Below are 24249 nucleotides of genomic sequence, written 5' to 3' on the forward strand. Positions count from 1 at the left end.
CCTCTGTGTAACAATAAAAAGAAAGCAGTTCTAGTTAGAAGTTGCCAGCATTCAACCTCCAGAGGCTGATCCCCCTGCTGCCAGCAAGGCCTAGACACACCCTGCCTTGTGTCTCAACGATCCACAGTCCCAAATAACAGAGAAAATGAACAAATAACAGATCTGACTGCTAATTATACTATACTGTCACCCCTGGGCCCAGAAATAACTGGTTTTATTAAGGACTGATTCCAGAGTTTCCCTACATAAGCACACACTCTAAATAAATCCTCCCTCTTAAACATAAAGGGTGCATGCCACACTAGATGCTTTCGTCTTTGTTTTTTGTTTTCAATTCTACAACATTATCCAGGAATTTTTCTATATCAATTCATATGGCTTTCTTGCTTCTCCTACCTCAATAGACCAACAAGACAAACATTGAGAAAGCATTCTCCCACTCTGAGCAATCAGGTTGTTTCAAGCAAACTCTGCCACAATGAATCACTCTATGCATATACAGTTTTGTGCACGAAGGTATTTCAGGTCTAGGACGGTCCTAAATGCAAACTCTTAGATCAAAATCTTCATCTGTAATTACAAAGTGATTACCCCCCCAAATCCTTCTTCCTTCAAAAGCAAAGCAGTTGCCACAGATGAAATGTTGTCAGTCTGATGGGTAGAAATGGCCATCTTGGTGTACTTTGGGCGTTCTATAATTAAGGATCAAAAGTAAAGCTAGGGGTGTAGTTCACTGGTAGAGCAAATGCCTATCTACTTTTGAGACCCTGGGTTGTATCCCCAGTATGGGGGTGGGGGGGTTTAGCAGGGAGAAGAAACTAAATGTACTTGAGTGTCCTTTCAGATACTGAGGTGATTTTGGTTTTTAATTAGGTCCTTTGTACAATACAGTATCCATTGCAATTTGATTTTCGTTCTTCTCAGTTAGTAGAAGCTTTAAAAACATTAAGAGATGTATTTACTTTACTTTAGAGAGCTTTGGCAGCATGTATCATATGCACGCTTCATGCCCTTGTAGGCCAGAGGTGGGGGTCAGCTCCCCTGGAACTGCTCACAACTGCCAAACCATCCATCCCAGTTCTTGGAAGCTCTTTATTAGAGCAGTTAGCTCCTTGTAGCGATTCATTCTGTGTGACTCCATGCATGGCAGGCGCAAGCATTCTTATGTTTAAAGTCCAGTTAAGTGGAGCATGTTGACCCACACTCACAATCCCAGCAATTGTGAGGCTGAAGCAGAAGGATCACAATTCAAAAGTGTGCGCCCCTCTCTGGCCCCCTGAAAAGTAAAAAGTAAAAAAATATGTAAACATGAATGCTTTGAGGTAGGCTGGCTTAATGCAGCCACAAAAGGGAAGAGCTGAGGCCAATTTGCACCTTGCCTCACTCAGTGATGTGGGTTCTCCTGGGTTTTCATTTGTAGTTAGGGGACTCCCTCACAAAGCCTGTGAACATGTTTCATGATGCCATTCCTGAAACTGCTTTAGCTTCCGAGACAGCTTGGATAGGATCCACAGGAAAAAACCAGGTCAGTGTTCTCATTTGAAATACATTAATTAGTGTATATATCACAACAACAAAATGAAGACTGCTATGTTGTTTAATGAACATATATTAATAACATTTTCATAATTAAAAAGGCCTCTCATACCAAGATTATAAAAAAATTTCATTCATCTTTTCTTCCAGTATTTTTTAACTTAACTCTGATCCATTTGTACATTAAAAAACAACAAGCAAGCACACACACAAACAAGCAAACAACCCAGGGTCCCACTGTGTCGTCCTGACTGTCCTGAAAATCACTGAGATCAGCCTGACTTGGTCTCTCAGGTGTTGTGATTAAGGGCAAGGAGCCACCAAACCCAGCACATTGTACTTTTGATGCTTGGTACACAGAGCAAGATGCAGATTCAAATATTTTATTTCAAATGTCTATATATCTGCCTCTCAAAGAATTAATGAAATTCAAGGAAGCAAATCTAAAGTAAAACAAACGAACGAACAAACCCAAACAAAAACAAACCACTAAACGAATTAATCCAATGCTGCAGGTGCAACGACCTGGTAGACTGCATGCCCAGCACTGAACTAGCTTGTTCAAGGACCTGGGCTTGATCTCTAGAACCAGGAAAAGAGTTTACCCTTCTCCTGGATTACTCACTTGACCCTTATCCTACACTAATTTACAGAAGGGATCTTACTGATCTCCTGTCCTGGCTCACTTCCTGTTACTCATCTGAGGAGTGCTGTAGCATGGACCAGGCCTGCCACAAAGGGGACCACAAAGAGAAGTAGAGAAACTATATGGAGAGAACAGGAGGATTTGTCCTGAGATCATGATGAGAGAGCAGGCATGAGGTCACACGTGGACCAGAACAAGCCAAGGTCAGACTCAGATTAAAGATAAAGGGTCATAGGAAATAGCAGCCTTAAAGGGTTAGGATAGCTCAGAACCTGTCCAGCTTGGGCTTGCAGTTTGTTAATTGGGAGCTAGAATAGTCTAGAGAAGGCATAGAAATGCTCTGTAGTTAGCTGGGTACAAAGAGGGCAGAAAGAAACCCCCCCAAAGAAAAACAGTTATACTGATTAGTGATACTCAGCATCAGTCCAAGTGCTGCTTCACCGTGAGCAGGTACTCATGCTCCTGGAGGTCAGAGGTCAAGGTCAGATACCTTTTCAATTTTTTTTTTTTTAAATTAGGTATTTTCCTCGTTTACATTTTCAATGCTATCCCAAAGGTCCCCCATACCCACCCCCCCCCCCAATCCCCTACCCACCCACTCCCCCTTTTTGGCCCTGGCGTTCCCCTGTACTGGGGCATATAAAGTTTGCAAGTCCAATGGGCCTCTCTTTGCAGTGATGGCCGACTAGGCCATCTTTTGATACATATGCAGCTAGAGACAAGAGCTCCGGGGTACTGGTTAGTTCATATTGTTGTTCCACCTATAGGGTTGCAGTTCCCTTTAGCTCCTTGGGTAATTTCTCTAGCTCCTCCATTGGGGGCCGTGTGACCCATCCAATAGCTGACTGTGATCATCCACTTCTGTGTTTGCTAGGCCCCGGCATAGTCTCACAAGAGAGAGCTATATCTGGGTCCTTTCAGCAAAATCTTGCTAGTGTATGCAATGGTGTCAGCATTTGGAAGCTGATTATGGGTTGGATCCCTGCATATGGCAATCACTAGATGGTCCATCCTTTCGTCACAGCTCCAAATTTTGTCTCTGTAACTCCTTCCATGGGTGTTTTGTTCCCATTTCTAAGAAAGGGTAAAGTGTCCACACTTTGGTCTTCGTTCTTCTTGAATTTCATGCGTTTGGCAAGTTGTATCTTATATCTTGGGTATCCTAAGTTTCTGGGCTAATATCCACTTATCAGTGAGTACATATTGTGCGAGTTCCTTTGTGATTGGGTTACCTCACTCAGGATGATACCCTCCAGGTCCATCCATTTGCCTAGGAATTTCATAAATTCATTTTTTTAATAGCTGAGTAGTATTCCATTGTGTAAATGTACCACATTTTCTGTATCCATTCCTCTGTTGAGGGGCATCTGGGTTCTTTCCAGCTTCTGGCTATTATAAACAAGGCTGCTATGAACATAGTGGAGCATGTGTCCTTCTTACCGGTTGGGACATCTTTTGGATATATGCCCAGGAGAGGTATTGTGGGATCCTCCGGTAGTACTATGTCCAATTTTCTGAGGAACCGCCAGACTGATTTCCAGAGTGGTTGTACAAGCTTGCAATCCCACCAACAATGGAGGAGTGTTCCCCTTTCTCCACATCCTCGCCAGCATCTGCTGTCACCTGAGTTTTTGATCTTAGCCATTCTGACTGGAGTGAAGTGGAATCTCAGTGTTGTTTTGATTTGCATTTCCCTGATGATTAAGGATGTTGAACATTTTTTCAGGTGTTTCTCTGCCATTTGGTATTCCTCAGGTGAGAATTCTTTGTTCAGCTCTGAGCCCCATTGTTTAATTGGGTTATTTGGTTTTCTGGAGTCCACCTTCTTGAGTTCTTTATATATATTGGATATTAGTCCCCTATCTGATTTAGGATAGGTAAAGATCCTTTCCCAATCTGTTGGTGGCCTTTTTGTCTTATTGACGGTGTCTTTTGCTTTGCAGAAGCTTTGCAATTTTTTCAATCTCTTTATACCTCACTTTTTTCTAGATCAGATTTCTCACTGATTCAGCTGGCCATCACGACTTGGGGTCCTCCTGTCTGTCTTCCCAGCACTGTGATTACAGGTATACATTCTTGTCCCTGAATTTTTTTTTTTTTTTAATGTAGATTCTGGGATTGAACTCAGGTTGCCAGGTTTGGCAGTGCTGCCTTTACCCACGAAACCATCTTGCCAGCCTCAGACTTTCTTTTTCTCAGTCCCCTTCCAGATAATAGAAATGTAGTTCCAAACACTTTGGACTCTAAGCCAGGGTTTGAGATCCCATCCCTCAAGATTTGTAGTACCAGGAGGCCTACCTGGACAACACCTGCTCTGGAGCCGACATCTTACATCAGGTGGCAAGCTAATAATTGGGGCTCCTAAGTTTGGCATGGTGGCACACGCCTTAAGTCTCAGCCCTTGGCAGGCATTCTCCCTTCTGTTTACAGAAGAAGCCTCAGTTACTGGCAAGATGGTAAACTCGGCCTCATCCAAAAGGGACTACTTTAACAACATCATCATTTTAGTTTCTTGTCTAGCATTTGTTCTACTTGGCCAGAATGGGACCATGCAGATCCTAGAGTTTGGGTCTATGAGTTGCTACTCTCATCTTACTTGCTCCCTTTTCTATGGACTCCATTGCTTTCCCACAGCCCCTGGCTAGAAGAAGAAACACATGTTTTTATTTCTCATGTTTCTGATTGTTAATGTGGTATAGCAAATACTACAAAACTGTTCTAATACATAAACCTGGCTCCACTGTAAGCTAAAAAAAAATGTCAGTTATCACGTTTGAATGTGCTCCCTCTAAAGTTCAGGTGCTGCCGATGTGAAAACATGGCCTTTATGAAATAACCATGAGGGCTCCTCCTTCATGGATCCAACTAAGGACTTACACAGGAGACTTCAGACAGCATTTACCAGCTTGCCTTTGTGCCTTTATCATCTGAATACACAATATCAAGGTGTGTGAAATCTTAAAAGTGGTGAACTATCTGTCAGACATTCTGGAACTTTCACCTTGGTCTTTTCAGCCTCGAGAACTATGAGATATAACCTTCTGTTCTTTATAAATTATCCAGTTTAAGGTGTTTTATTATAGTAGCAGAAAATAGACTAAAGTATGTGCAAAAGAGTGCAATAAATTCCATTTGTGGAAGTTTCTGATTCTAAATAACCACACACCTTTAATCCCAGTACTCAAGAGATAGAGGCCAGCCTGGCCTACAGAGGAAGTTACAGGGCTACACAAGAAAAACCCTGTCCTTTAAACAAACAAACAAACAAACAACAGGGGAAAAAAAGTTTAGGCCAACTAATCACTTGAGCTAAGGAGCTCAATCAATGTCAAGGTAGGTGACACAATGAGAACTCTCAAAATAAGAAGAAGGGGGAAAAAAGCTAGAGAAATAGTTCAGTAAAGTGATTGCTTTGCACAAGGGCATAAGTTTATTCCCCAAAGTCCACTTAAAAAAAAAGTGTCATGGTACAAGTTTGTAATCCTAGCACTGAAGAGATGGACTTAGATGGAGGTGGGGTAGGCAGCCATCTTAGCTTAGTTTACAGGGCAAGCTCGAGCTCTGTCTCAAAAAACAAAGAGGAGAATGCCTGGGGAATGACACTAGGGGTTGACCTCTGGTCTCCACACGAACATGGGCAAACATGAACATGTACGCATACACAAACACACAAAACCAGAGCTATGTATTTCTTACCTTCTTCAATACTTTTTTTTTTTTTTAACCACAGAAAATGAGTTCGAGAAGTGTGTTCTAAAATCTGTGATTAATGTAAAAAGACAAGGACATGATCTATGTTAGCAATGTATAACAATATTTAGCAGCAACATAACATCTGGGTATAGTCAGGCATTAACAGTGTAGCATGTAATCCAAGCTACTTGAGAAGCTGAGGCAGGAGGTTTGCAAGTTCAAGCCCTGCTTGGATAGTGAATCCAAGGCCAATTCAAGTAATAAGTGACACCAAGTGTCAAAAGAAAAAGAAAGTAGGCCTGAGGCTATGACCAAGCAGTAATGCTCTTGTCTAATACGTGCACCCCCAACCCTGCACCAATGCTGCCATCAGGGGGATTAGCCCAAACTGGTGTTTTCTGTGACTGTCTTTTACATTTCAGAAGTCCTGGATGGGATAACAGACAGGGGAAACAAACTACAGAACTTTATTCTTACAGACCAATGATATAAATGTGTTGACTCTTAGTACAGGCAGCAAGCAAGGAAAGATAGATCATGCTCCCACTGTGGAGAAATGGAAAATGAAGTCAGTGCTATCAAATGGCATGCCCAGGTCTGGACTCTGCTTGGCAATGAGCTCACATCCCTGCCCACTCTTTCCATTCCACCGAATTCTTGTTTGGAATGAAAAAAGCATAGTCAGAAATATAAAAAAAAAAGCACAAAGGAAACATGACCTTGCTTTCTCCATAGTGTTTCAGATTACCTGACAAGGCTTACACACACCAAAGGCCAGTAGGAATAAAACAGAATCCTACCACAGACTAGACCAAACTCATGCAAAAGTACTGTAATGTTCACTTAGCTTTAAAAACAGCTTTACTGAGACATAATTGACACACTAAGTACATGAAGTGCATAATCTACTAAGTTTGAACTTCAATTCCATCACCAGAGTAACTAAGTTTGAACTTCAATTCCATCACCAGAGTAACTAAGTTTGAACTTAAATTCCATCACCAGAGTAAAAATAACCAAGAGGCCCGTCTGTGAGCCTGTTTCCAGCCCCTCTCATGCTTCCCTCTCAACCCCTCCAACTTCAAATGTCTGTGGGTCTACTTTCTGTCACTAGAGATGACTTTGGAATTTTTTGTCTTCACACAGCATATTTGGGGATTCATGCTGTACACTCACTGTTGGTCCTGTCAATACTCATTTCTCTCTTTTAAAAATCCCCATTTCACCCCCTCACAATGGGCAAAGAGACACCTTGGTGGGGGTGGTGTTCTTATATCAGTCAGGGGCAGAGCAGATGGCAGTCCCTTGTTCATCCTAGCTTGATGCCTGGCTTGATAGCCAAAGCTGTCTCATGCCTAGGACTCATAAAAATCAAATCAAATAAAGTCAAACCCAGACAGCGCAGCACACGAGGAGGAAGACAAACAAAGATCTGTGGACTGCCATGCCTTCCAGCTCATGGCACAGGCGGGCCGTAGATGCCAGCTTGCCACCACACCATACAGCACAGATGGAAGATATTGCCCAGGGGCCGGACAGCTATGTGAGCCACCACAATGTGTGAGTATGTGGTGGTCAGATGGAAGAGAAAGAGAAGTGGAGCAACTTGAGCATTATGAAGAGAGATGGAACTGGAGACTTAAGGGTGGAGAGGAGTAGCCTTTTATGAGTGGTCAGCCTCACCCTCTGTGGCCATGGTGAGGTCCCAGTCTGAGCTGACACTGGGGGCCATGTCTGAGTCCAAGGCTACATAGTGGGAGGAATCACTGTCAATGTCCATGGCTCTATTACCACTACCCTGGGCGAGGCAGCTGCTGGGAAAACACGTGGATGTCCAGGAGCTGTGAATAGCTGTCCCTGCGCCTCACTGGATTCAGTGCTCAGGATAGCTGACCCCATGTCTCTCACTAGCAGCACTCGGGAGAACAGACCCTATGCCTAGGCAGCACAGAGGAGCTGGTCTTGGCAAAGGCGTGTGGGCAAGCCAACCCTGAGGGCATAAGTATGGGAGATCTGACCCTGCCACACGTCTTCCATGCGGTGGCACAGGCGCAGAGGTGATGTGCTCCCTAACAACCCCCCCCCTGCCCCCAGGAAAGCTGCCCTCAGGGTCATAAGCTTGAGAGAGCTAGCCTGCATCTTGCCTGGACAGCATAGCAGAAATGACCCTGGTGGCAGGGGTTACAGGTGAGCCAGCCTGGAGGGTGAGAGCTTGAGAGAACTGGTCTCACCACTCATCTGCCATTAGGTGGGTGTGGGTTTGGGTGTGATGCCTTGACCCTCACCAGTTGGGGTCATGAGAGCTGGCCCTGCCTATCACCAGCTGCAGCACCCAGGAGAACAGGCCCTGCACCTCACCTGAGCAGCATAGTTGGGCTGGCCCTGGTCGGAGGGGGTGGAGATGAACTGACTCCAAAGGCAAGAGCATGGGAGAGCTGGTTCTACCACTCCCCTGCCATGAGGTAGCCTGGGCCAGGGGGAGATGCCCCCTGCCTCCCTACCTGAGGCAGTTGGAAGGAGTGACCCTGTGGACATGAGAGCAGGTGAGCTGGCTCTGACCTTCTCTGGCAGCAGTACCCTGCTAAGTGGACCCTACACCTCACCTGAGCAGCAGAGTAAGGCTGGTCCTGGTTGAAGGGGAATGGGTGAGCCAGCCCAAGGGGGAGAAAAGGAGAGCTGGTCCCACCACTCCTCTGCCATGAGGTGGCTTTAGTGCAGAGGTGAGGCCCTCCCCTATTCACCCCTCACTACCTGAAGGTAGAACTAGCCCTGAGGTCATGAGAGTGGGGGAGCTGACCCTGTAGCACTCAGAAGAACAGGGCTCTGCACTTTGCCTGGACAATACAGTGGAGCTGACCCTGATAGTGAAGATACAGGTGAGCCAGCTACAAGGGTGTGAGAGCAGGGTGCTAGCCCAGCCCCTCACAGGCTGCAGCACTTTGGGGAGTTGGTCTCACATCTTGACTAGGCAGCACAGTGGAGCTGGCTCTGGAGGTGTGGGTGTGGGTGAACAAACCCCAAGGGCATGAGAGCAGGAGATGCTTTCTACACTTTGTTTTTTCTTTGTTTGTGTGCGTGTGTTTGATTTTAGAGGGGAGGTTGCAAGGGTGAAGGTCAGATATGAAAGGACAGGGAGATGAGTGGGACTAGGATACATGATATAAAACTAACAAAGAATCAGTAAAAATTTAACAAAAGAAAACCCCTAGTTTCTTAGAAAACTTTTAAGTTGACAACAAAATGGAACAGAAGCAAACAAGAGAGATTTCTCAAATACTGCTCTCCATATATTTGTACATCTTCCCCTGTATCTCCAGGAACTCCCACAGAGTAGTCCATTTGTCTGCTGAAGAGCTTCCATCAACACATTTGTACCCAGAGTTCATAGTTTAGATGAGGGTTCACATTTGCTATTGTACATTGAGGATTTTTTTGTAAATGTATACAATACACATCCAGGATTGCAGAATAACAGTTGTGCTGAGTCAGCTTGCTCTGTCTGTCTCTGTCTCTGTCACCTCCATCCCCTCCTCACTGTCCCCTCCCCAACTCTACTGTGTGGAAACACCAAGATCTGGAGAGAGGAATCACTGGATCACTGCAGTGTGCTTTTTAGCCTGCCTTGATCCATGATCTGCTAAGATATGAGGGGCCTCAGCCACACAGTCTTGCCACCACGAACACTGCCAAGAACTTTACCATGCCCTCCCTGCTATGATAAACTGAACTAAACCAAAATACACTTTTATGCTTTATTGATTCTGTAAAATATTTTGTTATAGTGATGAGAAAAGTAACTAAGATGTATATTTGGAAGCTCTGCCAATTATATGCATAAACATTTATTACTGCTATGATCTCTTCATTAATGGACCCTTTTGTCACTGTGCACTGATGTCTTAAAAAAATACTATTGCTGTTGGCACTTAACTTGGGTGCCCATTTAGTGTAGTTTTGGGCTTTTTGCCATGTTAGGGAATATAACTATATTTAGATGTAGGTCTTTAAAGGACTAATCATCCTAAACTGAGATCAGCTGAGTCAGCACTAATCTACTATAATTAATGGGTATAAGAAGAAACTTGGAGGAAAAAATTAAGCAAGGCAAGAGTGGCAAACACTTTTGATCATCTTCAAGTTCAAGGCCAGCCTGGTGTACAGTGAGTTCCAGGACACCCAGGGTTACAGAGAGAAACCTTGTCTCAAACAAACAAACAAACAGGAGAAACAGGAATAAGTGGTGGAGGAGGAGGAGAAGAAAGAAAGAAAGAAAGAAAGAAAGAAAGAAAGAAAGAAAGAAAGGAGGGAGGGAGGGAGGGAGGGAGGCTGGTGAATCTGGAGTTGGGAGTGGTGGTGCATCCCTGTAAACCAGTACTTCAGAGATAGAAGAAGGGAGATCAAAAGTTCAAAGTCATTTTCAGCTATGTAGAAAGCTTAAGGCCAACCTAGATTACATTCATATGCTATGCTGCCTTGATAAATAAAACCAAAACATTAATGAACATATATAGACAAAAGACCATGTGAAGAAAAAGGAAGGTAGTCAGCCTTCAGAAAGCAACTGTGCTAACAACTTTACCTTAGAATCCCAGCCTCCAGAATTGTGAGAAACTTTTCATTTAAGTCACCCAGTGTGCCATTACTTTGCAGCAACAGCTTGAGCAAAGGCACACACCTGGTAACCTTTGATAAGATGGTGGATCTTATGAATATTCAGTGGTGGTGCTGGATAGTTTTACTTCATTTATTTATAGACAAGGTCTCCCTGTTTCGCTCTTGGACATCCTGAAACTCACTGTGTAGAACAGACTGGCTCAAACTTAAGAGATCCTGCCTCTGCCTCTGCCTCGCATCACACCACACACACACACACACACACACACACACACACACACACACACACTTTTTTTCCCAAGATAGGGCTTCTCTGACTGTCCTGGACCTATTTCTGTAAATCAGGCTGCCTTTGAACTCAGAGATCAGTCTGCTGCTGCCTCCCAAGTGTTGTTATCAAAGGTGTGCTCCACCACTGTCTAGCTTGTTTTCTTATACTCTTATCAATACCACGTGGACTGGCTTGAGGACACAGATACAAGGGTCTAATTCTTTTGGGTCTTTCTATTTATGACTAATTGGAGGAACTTGGAGAAGTGTTCAGTGTAGAGCTATTTCCTACCATTGAGTGCAATGCTCTTGAATATTTTACTATATACTCCACGATTTTGGTCTTGGAGGAAACAGACTAATCCTTTTAATCTTTTAGAGTACTTCAGTCCTCACATGTTGATCAGTGTTCTCCTAATGCCTACAGACCTCCATGGTCTCTCTGCCCCTTGTCTCTTTTTGGTACTCAATCTAGCAGTCTCTAGACGCTCAGTTCCATATCCACGACCCAGGAGGTCCATTAGATTCCATGCCTCAGTTTCTCCTTTGCTGTGCTATGGCATAGAAATGCCTCAAAGAAGTCAGGTCCAGAAATCTAATATTAATCTCATTTGTCAGTCATCTCCAGAGATTACTGGCTTTTATTGCTTAGTGTCAAGTGTTTTGAAAACATTATTTTATCTGAGCATAGGAGTATACATCTCCAACCCCAGTTCTTGGGAGGTGGAGAATCTGGAGTTCAAGACCTGCCTCAGGACAGGTGAGATGGCTCAGCGTTAAGAGTACTAACTGCTCTTCCGAAGGCCCCAAGTTCAAATCCCAGAAACCACATGGTGGCTCACAACCATCTGTAATGAGATCTGATGCTCTCTTCTGGTTTGTCTGAAGACAGCTACAGTGTACTTACATATAACAATAAATAAATCTTTAAAAAAAAAAAAAAAAGGCCTGCCTCACTACATTATGCTTTTGAAGCCAGTCTGGGCTAAATAAGACTGTAAAAAACAAAGGGTGCATGTATATTCTCTCTCTTTTTGCTGTAGTGCTATTTTGGCTACTTCAAGATAAACTCAACCCTATGTGTCTCTAAGTGGACTGGAGGTAGAACTTTTTGTTGTTTTGTAAAACAAGGTCTCACTAATTAATTATACCTGGCTGGCCTCAAACTGGTGATCTTCTTGTTTCAGCTTTCTACTGCTGGGGCTACAAGTGTGCTCCATGACTCCGGGAGAGGTGGAAGTTCTAGTTATCGTTTAAGAGCTGTTCAGAATTGTTTTTTTTTTTTTTTTTTTTAAAGATTTATTTATTTATTATATGTAAGTACACTGTAGTTGTCTTCAGATACACCAGAAGAGGGCACCAGATCTCATTACGGGTGGTTGTGAGCCACCATGTGGTTGCTGGGATTTGAACTTCAGACCTTCGGAAGAGCAGTCGGGTGCCCTTACCCACTGAGCCATCTCACCAGCCCCCAGAATTGTTTTTCAGCAATACCTGCAATGATGGCTAACCTTCACTATTGACTTGATCGTATTCAGAGGGGTTTGAGGCACACCTTTTTAGTGTTGTCAGAGAGGATTAGCTGAGGAAGAAAGACCTATCCTGAATATGAGCAGCAGCATTTCATGAGCTCGGGACCAGAATGGGATAAGTGACCTGAGTGTCAATGTTCACCTCTCTCTGTTTTCCATTTGGCAACATGTAAAAGGCAGTTGCCACATGCTCCTGCCAGCACAGTGGCTCCCCACTGTGACAGAATGTACCCCCTGAAACTGTGAGTTCAAATAAATCTTTCTTCCCTTAAACTGGTCAGTCCTACTATTGAATAAGGTAAAAAAGTAACTAAGTACAGGAAACTGGTGCCTCTGAGGGGGTCCTGCTGTGATAAACCCAACCATAAATTTCATAGACTTTGAGAACAGGAATGTGGGAGGAATGTGGAAGAATTTGGAGCTGTGGCCTGGAGAAACCCTGGAGTGCTGCAAGCATGGCCCAATGAGCTGTTCTGTTGGAAACTCAGATTAGATTGCCAATAGAAAAGCAGATAAGAAAGACTACTCATCAGGTTTCAACAGGAAACAAGGATTGTTAGGAGCATCGCCAAAGGAAGACCCCAGACTTAAATAGTATGCAAAGGCAAAGAGCATTTATTCTGCAGAAACTACCAGCATGCAGGGGTCAACCATGCATCCAAATGGTGATAACCTGAGAGGCTGATAGGCCCTCTTTTATGCAGGGCACGGGGAGTTTTCCAGAAGGCTTAGGTAACCTCTAATATGATTGGTAGGGGGAAAGCAGTGACAGTACATTTTTGATTGGTTGCTATGCTAGTTCCATTATATTTGGTGAGACCTTGAAGAATTTTGGAAACCAGCTCAGTTCTGGCCTTGTTATCTCTTCTAGCTAGGTGTCCCAAGAGCTGACTCAGCTCCAGACTTAGCCTCCCTAAGTCAGGGCTGTCACTGACTAAAGGCCGTTGTCAGTGGTCCCTTCTGAGGAGCCCAGTCTGCTTCTCAGAGAATTGAAATTTTTATTCCCAAGGTTTTTGGACTTCTCAGATTCCATCAAGAATTTTTATTGAGACTACGTGTGTAGCAATTAGCAAAAGATTGAGCTATGTTCTATATCCTGAAATTTTGAGAGGGGCTAGAAGGTAATATGTTTTACCCAGGTACTTTCAAAACTGTATCCAGTCTACAGCATGCTTACTGATCTCTGCCTTTACAGTGAGATTGCCTAAGTGGAGCAAAGAGATGTGAAAAACATGTGAACAGGATCTTGAGCAAGTTTTAAAGTTCAGACAAAGTCGTTGAATTACTCTGACATTCTGGTTCAATTAAAGAGTGATCACAGTCTGAGCTGGGACAATAGAAAAGATACCAGGAACCCAAGTTATGGTCCAAAGTGGCTGGGCTACATCTCAAGCCAGAAGCACATCTGTGCTAAAACTGTGGTGCTAGTTTTAAAGGCCTGCAAAATATAAGTGTTGTAGAATAGTGAGGGTTTAACGTCAATGTTCAGGAAAGCCATGTGAGCCAGGCAATGTGTGGCAATGTGTGGCAGGGTACGAATCCCTAAATGGAGCTCCTGAGTGGACTCTTTGTAAAGCTTTGAATGGGAAGCCCAAACAACAACAGAGACAGACCCCAAGGTGTTGTAGATGCTAGGATGTGGATTACCACCAAGGAAAGCTGTGCACACTAAGTGGAGTCAGCTCATGACAGATGCCATGTATGTCACAGGTAGCAAAGCTAGTGGGTCATGGCTACCCAAGCCTGTTGTAGACAAGATGATGGCACCATGAGCCCTAAATACTGAACCTAGAACTACAAAATCTGGTGTTTTTCCTGATGGGCTTTGGTCTTGCTCTGGTCTTGTATTTCTTTGCTACATTCCCTTCCTTTTAGAATGGGAAGGTTTAGGCTGTGCCACTATATATTGAATGTATGTAACATTTCAAACAATTTTACAGTGGCTCAAGTTAAGGCAATGCTTTAAGTTAAAGCATCAATTCAAAGAGGAGACTTTGAACTTAGCCTTCTGGATAATGTTTGAAGGTACTCTTAATTGATAAGTGTCATTTGTATTATGAGACAGACGGGTGGGATTTTCTTTGGGGGCGTGAGTGGGAATGTGAAGGGAGGGGAGAAACTATTACAGATTCAAGTGATGTGTTTGAAAACTGACAAAGAGAAGACTCGTGATGATTAACCTTCAATGTCATATTTAGGACCACGAGGAGACTGAAGCATATACCTCAGAGTATCTGCGAGAAGGTTTCAGAGAAAATTAACTGAGAAAGAAGACCTAATCTGAGTAAGGGACAATCCCAAGGGCCGGGGACTTGGATGAAATCTGCACATAAAACAGCTACCACATTAGCAATGAGCAGCTCCACCCACCATGCCTTCCCTTCCCTCTTCAGACTAAGAGCCGAAATAAAGCCCTCTTTCCCTAAGTTGTTCTGTCTGACGTTCTGCTACAGTAAAGAGAAAAGTAACTACCATTCCATTACTGTAATCACCAAAACAGTTCAAGTGTTTTGGATTTGATCTTATTAGAGCATATTTTCTTAGAAGGAACAAAAGAATAGAGCCATTAATAAAGATTAGTTCCCCCAACACTAGTAGCTGGATTAAATATTTCTTATTTTTAAGGAGGAAATCTTAACTTTCAAAATCTTATTCCAACACAGTTGGTACTTGAAGCAACTGTACTGCACAGCTGTAAACTTCAAGGCCTTAATGAAACATGCAACAACAACCTCTAATGTCTCTTTGTTTTCAAAGTGGAAAACAAAAATCATGAGAACTGTGTTGGCGGAGTGGAAGAGCTGAGTATCCCACGGTGGGAAGGTCTGCTTTTGTGAATATGTTGGGAGAAGGCAGTCAGGGTAGGGTTCTGGCAATAACAACAACAAAACAGTTTACCACAGAGGTGGAGCTGATTTTCACGGCTCATACGTGGCCATGTTTCCTATTTTCCCCCATAGCACTTCAGCACACTGCTGAAGTTTACCTTGGTGTTTATGCGCTAACTCTTGGTTATGTTTCTCCTTCACAAGACTCTAAGCTCCATACTGACTGGGACTTCCCTGACTCTTGTGCCGATTTGGTTGTATTATCTAGCTTTCAAGAAAGGCTAAGTGAAAGCTATTTGTTAAATGAATAAAAGATACAAATCCTATTTCTAATACACACCACACAGTTAAAACTTCAGAGGAGAATGTCACTTCCCTGTTATCTGTGTCATTGATTTCCACTATGGGATCTGTATTATTCTGAATCAGACACAAAGTAAGGAGCTGAGTGGGAGAGTGATGGCCCCTGAGATGCTCTTTCACCATAGTGACTGCATCTCCTGGGTGACTGCACACCTAGAGATCCTTCCCTGGATGGCTACAGGATTCCCTACAGAATCTTTGTTTTCTCTTGAGGCCTTGGGGACACAGTGGCAAGCTTCCATATGGTCCACACCGGTTTGACAGTGTCTTCCTTCTGGAACTGTAAGCTGGATATTAAGTGTTCTACAATGGTGATCTTTGTTATTTCAGGGTCCTGACATGACATGCGTCGTCAGAATGCCCTGTGTCCCTGAACTTCTGAGACTTTCTCTTTAGTTCTAGACTACTCTTCTGGTCAGTGATGCTCTTTGCATTAAATTACTTGAATGAAGTGAAAAGCCAAAAGAAGGATTTTTTTAACATAATCAGTACATTTTTTAAAAAAAGTTACAATAAAGCTGGGTGGTGGTGGCGCACGCCTTTAATCCCAGCACTTGGGAAGCAAAGGCAGGCGGATTTCTGAGTTCGAGGCCAGCGTGGTCTATAGAGTGAGTTCCAGGACAGCCAAGGCTATACAGAGAAACCCTGACTCAAAAAACAAAAAAAACAAAAACAAAAAAAAAACAAACAAAAAAGAACAACAACAAAAAAGTTACGATAAATGGGTCTTTAAGGAAGGATGACATCCTGGGGGAGGGGGTGCACACCTTAAGTAAAGTCAAGAGTATTAGGAATTTAAAGCCATCCTTGGCTACATCATGAGCTTCTATCTCATAAATGCAAGAAAGAACATCAGGAAATTAAGCATAATGATGAATGAATGCCTGTTGTAATCCCAGGACTCAGGAGGTTGAGGCAGAAGGAAGGCAAGTTTAAGGTCAGCTTGGACTATTCAGGAAGACTCTGAAAGAAGATGTATGTGAGAGCAGACAGGTTGTCTCCAGTCACTCTTGCATTCTCTGTAGGCCATAGGCACTGATCAAAACATTTTAGGGTAAAAGCTGACAGCCGTCACCCATAAAGGCTGAAAAACAACAGATTCCCTAGGGAAAAGAATTCTCTACCTGCATCACCAGTTGCTTGCACTGAATCTGGCAAAGCACAGTAATTGATGAATACACTAATTTATAGGTACCCGACAGTGATGTTACTTTCAGGCAGAGCTATATGGATATTCCAGGACTGAAATGGGACAGGTCAAGGATAAAAGGGCATAATGTATCTGCTGCACACATTTTTTTTTTCACGTTGACAAAAACCAGCCAGCAAACATTTATTTCTAATAAATGAAATCTCACGCTCCCATAATACCTGAACATGGGTCTTCATAGTTCTACAGGAACAATTTTAAAACACTATACTGGAAACAACCCAAATGTCCTTCAGTAGGAAAATTGTGAAATAAAATGTGGCACATCTATGCTACAGATTCAGGTCATTACAGTTTTTTTTTTTTAATTTATTGATCAACACACAACAATTTGGACAGATCTCAAGGGAATTATGCTGACTACACAAAAGTACAGCCTCTAGAGACAAAATTCTAAGTAATTTCCCTGATATCTTATCCTTTAAATCACTTCATCATGAAATAAAGGAGACAGACCAGTGGTTGCCAATGGTTAGGGATGCAGGAGTCATAGATAGGGGAGACGGGAAGGTAAGGCTACAAAAGGACAACTTTATAGAGTGCACTCTGTGCCTTTATTGCTAAAGTGGAGACCTCAGCTTGTACATATGACTAGGCTGTATAAGAGCATACACAGGTTCATACAAGCACACAAATGGGTGCTGCACACATTATTAACAGTAATGGAAATCAGCCGGGCATGGTAGCGCACACCTTTAATCCCAGCACTCGGGAGGCAGAGGCAGGCAGATTTCTGAGTTCAAGGCCAGCCTGGTCTACAGAGTGAGTTCCAGGATAGCCAGGGCTACACAGAGAAACCCTGTCTCAAAAAATAAAAAACAAACAAACAAACAAACAAACAAGTACTGGAAATCAACAGCTTGATCTTTTCTAGGGCCCCCTCTTTCGTGGCATCAAAACAGCTGCCATCAACTCTACATTCTTACCTTTCCATTTTATGAGTAGCCAATCAACATACCCAAATTTTGTGTGGAGATTCCATTCTTCTCATAACAACTAACATCAATTAACATTTTTCTTCACTTTAAAGTGTAAGACGGCTTCTTTCCAGTTTCAAGAACCAATAACAGATCAAAACACGGCAGATGGTGCTGGCTATTTCCTTTAATCCCAACACTCATGAGGCAGAGGCCAGCCTACAGATCAAATTCCAGGATAGCTAGGGATACTCTGAGAAACCATGTCTCATAAAACAAACAAAGAAAGATGACTCCTGACTCTGCCTATATCCCTCCACTGGCAATCCCTCTCTATCTTTTTTTCTTTCTTTTTATAGCACTGAGGATCAAACCCAAGGCCTTGATCCTCTAACACTGGCCATACCCCAGCCCTCTACCTTTACCTTGACAAACTGACTGAAGGAGTAACTGAAAGATCAAGGGAGTAGCTTTATAATAAAAGTGATAGTCTCCGACATGTGATCTCTTGCTTGAAGCTATTCCACTTCCTGCTTTTTTTCTCCCTTGAGATGCCCTTCTACCATGTAATAACACAGCATGAAGGCCCTTATCAGATGTGACCCTCAGTCTTAGAATTCTCAAAATCTACAACTGTGGGCCAAATAAACTCCTCTTATTTAAAATCTTCCTAGTCTGTGGTCTTCTGTTATTGCTGTAAAAGCAGACTAAGAGGCTGAAGAAATGGCAGTGGTTTAGGCACAACAACCTGAGCATGTAATTCTATATGAGTGTACAAGCTGGGTGTGAACCCCATGGTGTCTGGAGACACATATGGGGTACACCCACAAGGACTAGACTTGTTGGCTGAAAAAAAAAAAGGAACCTGTGGGTTGGGGAGAGGCTGTCTCAAAACAGTAAGGTGGAAAATGTCAAAGGAGGGCACTCACAGCCTCCTCTAGCCTCCACATATACACAGAAAACGTGGGAAGAAGATCTAGAGGTGGGTAATGGTATAAGTTGGAATCATTTGGAGAAAGTTGGAAACAGTCTATATTTTCATGAACAAAGCATTAGGGATGATTCTGATGAGGGCTCAGAAAAAAAGAGCTTCAGCAAAGAAAAGAATTCACCATTTTTGCTTAAGTGTTTGTGAGGTTTCAGACAGTATTCAGTTTCCTTTCTCCTGCTGTCTTTACACATTCTAGCCAAAAGCAACTTAGGAAGGATAGGGGGCTTTTGTTTGGTTTGGTTTGGTTTGAGTCAGGTTGTTGCTGTGCAATAGTCCTGGCTGTCCTGGATGTGATCTGCAGACCATGCTGGCCTCAACTCACAGAGATCTGCCTGCCTCTATCTACCGAATGCTGGGATTAAAGGCATGCACCACCATGCCTAGCTTGGGAGGTCAGAGTTTATCTGTCACCGAGAAAAGTCAAGGCAGGAATTCAAGCAGGAATTTGAATAAGAAATCACGGAGAGCTTGCTGGCTCGCACGTAGCTTCTATTTAACTAGCTTTCTTAAATAGCAGAAGAGGACCTGCCCAGGGAAAGGGACCACCTACAGCAGACGGGGGCCTCTACATCAATTAGCACTCAAGCCAATTCCACACAGCTATGCCCACGGGTCATCTCATCTGGGCAAGCCTCATTTAAGAGTCCCTTCTCCAATGACTCTGTTTAACCGTCAACACAAATTAACAGTCAAAGGTAACTAGGGCAGACAGAAACGAGGAATGACAATGGAAATAGAATAAAGGCCATCCTTTGTGAGATCTCAAAATGTGGAACTATATTAGAAATCAGAGTAAAAGGTCATGCTTGTGAGATCTCAGGCAAAAATGAGGAACTATATTTGAAATAAGAGCAAAGGTTACCCTTGTTTATAGTGTTCTAAAGACTTTAGCTTAATTGTGTCCATGCTCTGAGCACTACAACAAGCAGAATGCAAGGCTGTCAACAGTTGAGGAGGCTAGACGTCATGAGGCAGAGCCACCACACAAATACCACTAAGGCAATGCTTACTAAAGCTACAAGGGTGGGGACACCTGCAAGATCCCAGAACTGTAGAGCTACCAGTGAGACTCCAACTGTGGGAGAACTGAGACAAAAGACTCCAACTCACGACCGCTGGTAAGCCCAGTGAAGCTACGGGAAGCAGGCACGCTGGAGACATAAAAATTCAAGCACACATGAACACATTGTTACTGTCCTACAGTGCCCAGGATGTGGGTGGGATACAGTATTAAAGAACACCATTCTTTACCTTTTAGATAAATGTTATTTTCTCCGATGAGCTTTGGACTTAGTAGGGCCCAGCTACTTCTTTCTTCTTGCCTACCTCACCCTTTGCAACGCCTGCCCCACCATTTTATTTTAAACGTTAAGGCTCACAGCAGGCCTCAGGATGAACTGTGCTTTCAATGTCACTAATATCTGATTCAGATAAGACTCTGAACTTAGGACATTTGAGTTGATGCTATAATGTGACTTCTTTCAGATCTGTGAGACTATTATAATGAAATGCTATAGTTTGAATTCTTCCAAAATATACAATGACAAAAAAAAATGGTTTGGCCAAAACCACACATGATCCTTCTTTTTTTTCCTTAGTATCCCCAGAAGTATACACCACCATACCCAGCACATGTTGAAACTTACTGATGAATGGGATTGTACTGAGAGGGTGAAATGGTTAATGGGTTGATAAGACTGAATTAGGGCTTGCTACACAGTCAAATATTCTCCTGTACTTGCTCCGTCTTCTCTAGACTACTCTTTCTCCATGTGATAACTTCTACCGTGCTAAGCTGTAGCACCAAGGCCCTCCTCAAATGCAGCCCTTTGATACTGGGCTTACAGCACTCCAGAACTGCAAATAAAAAAAACTAGCCAGGCAGTGGTGGCACACACCTTTGATCCCAGCGCACAGGAGGCATAGGCAGGCAGATCTCTGTGAGTTCGAGGCTAGCCTGGTATACAGAGCAAGTTCTAGGATAGTCAGGGCTACACAGAGAAATCCTGTCTCAAAAAAAAAAAAAAAAACCCACAAAAAAACAAAACCTCACTTCTCCAGTCTGTGGAACTGTTACAGCAGCAGCATGTCAACTAAGAGAGTTCCCTTCTCAGCACACAGTAGTTGGCTCTATTCTTCCAGTTACTCAGAAAAGACTCTCCCCCCACCCCATACTCTTCCATTCAAGCAATCAGAAAATCCTGATAATGCCTTCTTGAATTCCACATTTTTCTTTCCATCTCCAACTCAAGTTTGACAATGTCTTTCTTGCCTGATGACAAGATCTCTCTCTCTCTCTCTCTCTCTCTCTCTCTCGTTTCTCTGTGTAGCCCTAGATGTTCTGCTGGTCACTATGTAGATCAGGTTAGCCTCAAACTCATGGAGATCTGCCTGCCTCTGCCTCTGCCTCCCAAGAGCAGGGTTTAAAGGTGTTTGTTACCACCACCCAGCCAAAACTGGTCTCTTACTGGCTCTATGGCTCTCCTGAGTAAGCAGAGCACCCAACATTATTTCTCTCCCTTTGTCTCGTGTCTCTCCATAGGAAGGTACAGTTCGTGCAGGTAAACTGCAGCCTTAAAGTGTTATCACACCTAACAGCTATTCAAACTGTTAAAAGAATGGCTCAGGCCTGTTAGGATGGCTCACAGGGTAAGGGCACTGCCCAAGCTTTGCAACCTGAGCTCAATCCCATATGGTAGGAGAAAGCTGACACCTAAAAAACTGCCCTCTGACCTTATGTGTATCACACACACACACACACACACACACACACACACACAGAGAGAGAGAGAGAGAGAGAGAGAGAGAGAGCGAGAGAGCACGCTGCGGGAAAGGAGCAAGGTAAAAATGGCTTAGAAAAGTGTTGGATGACCCACCAGTATAGTTAGAAATGCTCGAATGTCAACATATACAGGGCTGACCAGATGGCTCACAGGTAAAGATGCTGGCAAAGCTTGAGGACCCGAGTTTGACCTCTGGGACCCATATAGTGAAAGAAGAGAACTGATTCTGACAAGCTATTTTTTGACGTCCACATCATATGTGAGTGCTGCTCCCACCACCCAAAATAAAAACCACAAATAAATATATGTAATAAAAAAAAATATACGCTCACCAAGCAGGATATACTAGAAGCACAAGTATGAAGTGCTGCATTGTAATCTGGGGGCAGCAGTGGGAGGAGTAATATATTCATGACACAAGCTAACAGCTTTCTCAGTTCCTTTAGCTTATGACATTAGTAATAACAACAGGGATGGTTGTACCAGAAGATGCTCACCAAGTGCCAGGAATTTTCCACACACCTGGGCCTCACGACAATCCAACTGGGAGGCATTCTTATCCGCACATTACAGATGAAAAGCAGACTCAGAGGTTAAGCAGTTCATGCCAAGCCACAGATTCTGAAAAGGCTCACTAGAGACTCAGATCACTACGCAGCATCCCATAAAATATGGAATTTAGTACAAGGGAAACTAGACCCAAAGGGCAGGTCATCTAGATAAAGGCCATTTTAGTCTAGCACTCTGGCTATTATCTTCCCTATGTTGGCTGGTCCCTCTGTCCACAAGATAGAACAGGACAAGTGATTTGCTGTGCTGACAGATCCCCTGGCAAAGCACAAAGCCACTGAACCCTTAAGTTTCATGGTACCAACTGTGGACAAACAGCACCGACCTGAAGCTTGTCATAGTTGTGTCATTAAACAGTCTTCCTGCATCTTTTATTTGAAATACAAGTATTCTCTTGAGAGCAGGAATCTCGAACAGGATTCCACCTTTATTAGCACAGACCTGATAAACTAACTATCTTCCATGACTTTTTTTAATATTAAAAATATTACTTTGTTTGCGTGTGCTTTGTAGCTTTCTCACCTTCTGCCTATATATGGGTTTCAGGAATCAAACTCAGGTCGCCAGACTTGTGCAACAAGCATCTTTCCCCATTGACCCACTTGCTGCTATCCTACCCCGTTGTAGCCACAGCTTTTCCATCCAACCTCTTTGTTCCCATAAATAACAACTCTGAGACTTAATTATGAATAAATCCTTAGGCCATAAGCTTTGAATCACTCCCTGACTAGGCCATACTTTATATAACCTGTTTATTCTATTCTCTGTGTGCTACATGACTGGTTACCTCTCCTTATGACAGTTTCATGCATCTGTCTCCTCAGAGTTTGGGGCAAATCTCCCTGCTCTTGACCCTTTCCAGAATCCTAGCTCGCTCTCTCTCTCTCTCTCTCTCTCTCTTTCTCTCTCTCTCTGCCAGACGTCCCACCTACTGTTTACTGTATCAGCTAATAGGTCATCAGCTTTTTATTGACAGGTGACGCTTCCACACAGTACACAAGAGATTCTGTCTATATCCAGGCATTTTAAAGTATTGAAAAGTCCATGATTCTTTCTTTAAGGCGGCCTTCCTGAACAGGTCAAGAAGTCTGTCTCAGTCCCCCAAGGCGCCTCCCACAGTGTAGACCTGTCTGCCCGAGTCACCACAGAAAGCGTCTCCCACAGTGTAGACCTGTCTGCCAGAGTCACCACAGAAAGCGTCTCCCACAGTGTAGACCTGTCTGCCCGAGTCACCACAGAAAGCGTCTCCCACAGTGTAGACCTGTCTGCCAGAGTCACCACAGAAAGCGTCTCCCACAGTGTAGACCTGTCTGCCCGAGTCACCACAGAAAGCGTCTCCCACAGTGTAGACCTGTCTGCCAGAGTCACCACAGAAAGCGTCTCCCACAGTGTAGACCTGTCTGCCAGAGTCACCACAGAAAGCGTCTCCCACAGTGTAGACCTGTCTGCCAGAGTCACCACAGAAAGCGTCTCCCACAGTGTAGACCTGTCTGCCAGAGTCACCACAGAAAGCGTCTCCCACAGTGTAGACCTGTCTGCCAGAGTCACCACAGAAAGCTGACTTGGGAAGGAATAGTGATTGTGGGCTAAAAGGAACTTTGTCAACAGAAATATAGAAAATACAGCCCTAATAAAATCTGGAGTCAGGCTATAGAGCAACATGACAAGGTAAGGAACAATGGGAAAAGGCTGACCCAGCGGGAGCCCAGATGAAGTACAACAGCCAACCTGCTGCAATGTAATCGCTGGCTCCAAGTCTGTTATTTCAGGTGTGGTAGTAAAAAGGAGATAAAGAGAGGCCAGCTGTGAACTTCCTCTCATTTTAATCTGTAGGTTAAGGATGATGATGAGACACACACGCAGGGATGCATGGCATGTAAGCTGCAGGCGATACCTTGGAAAGGCTAAAGTCGAAGGGCATGGACCCTGACCTCAGCCTCCTGTCTTTCTGATAAAGTCAGCAGCATCTTGGATGGTTGCCCTTCTCTGGATCAAGGAAAAATGGGAGGTGCTGACTGTGTTCCTTGGTATTTACATGAAGAGTCATAAGACTACGAAACCTCCCATGCAGCTCATTGTATCTGTCCATCCCTAGATTTGGTCGAAAGTCTGGGAGAAGAAAGGCCATCCCTGTAGGTTGAATACGTGTCTTCTCAGGGTCCAAGTTAGAACATGTGTACCTTCTATGCACTGTCAAGAATTCCAAGGTTACAAGAAGAAAAAGAAACTCCTACAAAATCCTTCATCTGCCCATCTCTGCTCATCAGACAAAGCAAATTATTATCATTCCTCTTCC

The 24249-nt window shown here is 43.6% G+C and overlaps 1 protein-coding gene and 1 non-coding gene across 5 annotated transcripts in view; one reads left to right on the forward strand and one right to left on the reverse strand.

Annotated features, from left to right (window-relative positions):
- Abhd12 (abhydrolase domain containing 12) overlaps positions 1-24249 on the reverse strand; it is a 72287-nt gene that overhangs the window by 44131 nt on the left and 3907 nt on the right. The window lies entirely within an intron of this gene.
- Gm23598 lies at positions 7100-7243 on the forward strand. The gene has a single exon (XR_003954197.1). It is a non-coding gene; the product is annotated as a small nucleolar RNA SNORA48 (small nucleolar RNA).

Source organism: Mus musculus, chromosome 2 (assembly GCF_000001635.26).
Source record: "Mus musculus strain C57BL/6J chromosome 2, GRCm38.p6 C57BL/6J".
In the NCBI taxonomy this organism is placed as follows: domain Eukaryota; kingdom Metazoa; phylum Chordata; class Mammalia; order Rodentia; family Muridae; genus Mus; species Mus musculus.